The sequence below is a fragment of the Sinocyclocheilus anshuiensis genome, unplaced genomic scaffold (assembly GCF_001515605.1).
Source record: "Sinocyclocheilus anshuiensis isolate Anshui unplaced genomic scaffold, SAMN03320099.WGS_v1.1 scaffold710, whole genome shotgun sequence".
NCBI classification, from domain to species: domain Eukaryota; kingdom Metazoa; phylum Chordata; class Actinopteri; order Cypriniformes; family Cyprinidae; genus Sinocyclocheilus; species Sinocyclocheilus anshuiensis.
Window position 1 is genome coordinate 206,507 of NW_015544201.1, and position 3,950 is coordinate 210,456.

Genomic DNA, 3,950 nt, shown 5'->3' on the forward strand with positions numbered 1-3,950 from the left:
CTGTAAATTCTACTCCTTGTTACAAGTATGGTAGAACCATCACTTCTACCACAAAAGACTGCTTTGTAAGTAATCTTCCTGATTTATCTCAATTCCTCAGCATATCAAATACCTCAGAACAACTTGATGATGTAACAGAAACTACTGACTCTCTCTTTTCTAGCATTTTAGATATGGTTGCTCGTTTACGCTTAAGGAAGATTAAGGAAAAAAACAGTATTTCATATTGCTTGGCGGGAAAGTACCCTATCCTACAGAAAAGCATTAAAAACAGCTAGATCTGATTACTTTTCGTCTCTTTTAGAAGAAAACAAACATAACCTCAGGTATTTATTCAATACAGTGGCTAAATTAATGAAAAATAAAGCATCAACAGGTGTTGACATTTCCCAACAGCACAGCAGTAATGACTTTATGAACTACTTTACTTCCAAGATCGATACTATTAGACGGTTCTGTCAACACTGCACTGGCTCCCTATTAAACATCGTATAGATTTTAAAATCTTGCTTATTACTTATAAAGTCCTGAATGGTTTAGCACCTCAGTATTTGAACGAGCTCTTATTGCATTATAGTCCTCCACGTCCGCTGCGTTCTCAAAACTCTGGCAGTTTGATAATACCTAAAATATCGAAATCAACTGCGGGCGGCAGATCCTATTTTCCTATTTAGCGGCCAAACTCTGGAATAACCTACCTAACATTGTTCGGGAGGCAGACACACTCTGTCAGTTTAAATCTAGATTAAAGAAAGAGGTATCATATCGATCACAAGTGCAGTATGGACTATGGAGTACCTCAAAGCTCAGTATTAGGGCCGTTACTTTTCACGCTTTACATGTTACCCTTGGGAGATATCATCAGGAAACACAGTGTTAGCTTTCACTGTTATGCTGATGATACTCAGCTTTATATTTCTTCGCGGCCTGACGAAACATACCAATTTGAAAAACTAACGGAATGCATAGTCGATATAAAAGACTGGATGACGAGTAAATTAAATCCCGCTCTGCTTCATTAGTCCATCTTTTTACAGATCTCACTACAGGCTTAGCAGATTAAAGTTTCTGATTGTAGGCTGGTAGAAGATGGAACAAACAGTGATCAGAGAGTCCCAGGGCCACTCGGGGGACAGAGTGGTATGCATCCTTTAAAACTGTGTAGCAATGGTCCAGTATATTTCTGTCTCTGGTGGGACATGTGATGTGCTGTCTGTATTTAGGCAGTTCGCTGGTGAGATTGGCTTTATTACAATCACCGAGAATGATAATGAACGAGTCCGGGTAACGCTGCTCTGTGTGTGTGATCTGATCAGCCAGCTGTTCTATCGCCGCGCTCACACACGCGTCAGGAGAAATGTACTCACTCAACAGAATAAACAAGGAAAACTTCTGCAACGAATAAAAAGGCTTACAGGTAATAAAGAGAGCTTCCAAATTTTGGCACCACATCTTTTTTAAAACTGTCACGTCTGTACACCAGCCTTCATTGATATAAAAACATAATCCACCGCCTCTCGATTTCCCCGACGACTCGGTGACGCGATCCGCTCTCCGGGATGGCAACCAGGTTTCCGTGAAGCAAAGCATGGCAGAGTTTAAAAAGTCCTTGTTTGTGCGGGTGAGGAGTTGTACTTCGTTTGATGTATCTGCTAGGGAGCGGAGATTCGCCAGATGAATGCTCGGCAGCGGAGTCCTAAAACCGTGCTGTCGGAATTTCACGAGCGCGCCAGCGCGCTTCCCTCGTTTGCGTCGCTTGGAGCGCTTGTATAGGAACGCAGCTCCTCCGACTAGGTTTTCCAGTAAATCGTCTGACTGCTCAAAAATAGGCAAAAAGTTGTTTGGTGTGCTATTTCTGATGTCTTCATTTCTAGCAAAGCTGATCAGAAAAAAAGTTACTTAAAACAGGCCAAAAAAAAACAAAAAAAGTACCAAGGTGCTACAAACCGTAGCTGCTATCCATGGCGCCATCTTGTTCATATTGTTGAGCACTGAGAAGCACCCAGTGATTCACTTATTAAGATAGGCCGCCACCTACTGAGAGTTTATTTCAAATTTAAAGTATAATTTCGTGAAGAAAAAAAAAAAAACAATTTCAATATTCAAAAAATTTAAATTAAAAAGTCTATATTTTAGAAACACTATTTATGCTATTTTAATTGCAGTGTAAATACATCAAAATAGATTTTATTTGATTGGCAACAGCCTATAATGTTTTGTTGAGTTTATTGATTTGACATAAAAGATGATGCGTACATATAATAAGGTTAGAAAAATTGGCGATATAACGGTAAAAATGCCTCTGGAAATCAATTTAAGGTGGCAAATATCATACCTCAATGAAAAAATACATTTCTGTCACTGTCAGTTTCTGTTAATTTCACACATCCCTAGCCAGAGCAGACTGCTAAAGAGGTTTCCAGGGCCTTGTAGAAGAATTGATAGGAACTGGGCTGAACTGTTGCAAAATAACTGGAAAGCACAAGAAGTCCCGTGCAAATATGCACTTTGCATGACAACGCTGGACTTACTGGCGGAGATATCCTGCAGCAGCTATTACAACCACCATGCCTCACCTCTGTGGACTAGTGAGAACACAATGGCTTTCTTTCTCTTATTGAGTGACTATCACTAGTCTTTGAACTAACAAGTTTATGACTTTCCACCTGCAAAATAGCAGATTGAAATGCTTTAAAATAGACAATGGATACAATATTTTTATTGTTTATGTAAGCTTATATTCTTATTGCCTGGAGTGTAATGGATAAAATACATTAAAATGAGTAATTAATTATTTTTAATGTTCTCGCTCTCTCTAACTGTATGTATATTCATGTATCCCATACAACTTAATTCTGTTTAACGTATGTATGTACTATTATGCCTCTGAAATCTGTCTTTCCAAAGTCCAAAATAACATACTTTTACTCTAACTTAATGAGTCCTATCAATAAAGACAACATACATGTTCTGTGTATTGGCTGAATTTCAAGTAGCATACAAGCATATTGGAGTAGTGTTGCTTTCGTCAACGAAAATTATGACTAAATATCTTCGTCAACGAACCTTTATCACGTGACGAAGACGAGACGAAAATGCTGGTCATGTGACGATGACTATAATTAAATGTATAATGCAATATCATTGACGAATAAAAACGAGACTAAATGTGGTTTACAAAATAAAAACTATGCTAAAATGTCTCTTCATTTTCATTGACCAAAACGAGACGAAACGAAATGTTATAACGTTATTTCGTCTCGTTTAAAAATTAAAACAGGCCGCCAAAAACAACACTACTCTGGAGTCATATGCTAATATGCTATTGCAAATTCAGTCCCTGTCTTAAGCATAATGAGGCACAGGTGAAAACAACAAGCTGATTGATGAACAGTTTTGATTGGTCATCCAATATCACTGCGCGATTCAAAAGTGAGTACAAATAGCACAGCATGTCTCAGTAAGCTTGTCAAGCTGTAGAGTTAAGGTTTTCCAATAACTGTGAATTTCCTGGTTCTTGCTTGAAAACTTACCATGCCTTGGGCAAAAGGCATCTTATTTTTCACAATGGCTGTGGTGACACTGAGTTCTTCTATGAGGACTGATCCTGAGGACTTTTCTGAAGTAGGTGCTGCTTATGGAGCAGTCTCTGAAAACATGGTCCGTTTTGGCAAACTTTTAATTGGTGGTCAAGGTACAGTACATAATAATAATAATAATAATAATAATAATAATAATAATAATAATAATAATAATAATAATAATAGTGAATTACATTAAAATTATTATATTATTAATATAATTAATTAATTATAACTAACTTGATTCGTTTTTTTGTTTAAGCGTGGTTTCACTCTGCTAGCGCAATGATTCGATGATCTTGTGCATTCCAGGACAGAGAACGCCACACTTTCAGGTTGACCGATGTGGGGTTTTTTTTTTTTTTTTTT

At 37.5% G+C, this 3,950-nt stretch overlaps 1 protein-coding gene and 1 long non-coding RNA gene across 3 annotated transcripts in view; both read left to right on the forward strand.

Annotated features, from left to right (window-relative positions):
• The window catches only part of LOC107696829 (uncharacterized), a 24,896-nt gene that overhangs the window by 19,284 nt on the left and 1,662 nt on the right, over positions 1-3,950 (forward strand). The window lies entirely within an intron of this gene.
• The window catches only part of LOC107696832 (uncharacterized), a 1,128-nt gene continuing 635 nt past the window's right edge, over positions 3,458-3,950 (forward strand). Inside the window, exon 1 of one of the 2 annotated variants that reach the window (XR_001635130.1) lies at positions 3,458-3,694. This is a non-coding gene — a long non-coding RNA (uncharacterized LOC107696832). Of the gene's footprint in view, positions 3,695-3,863; positions 3,927-3,950 lie in introns of those variants that run through there. The other variant, XR_001635131.1, reaches the window with a different exon arrangement.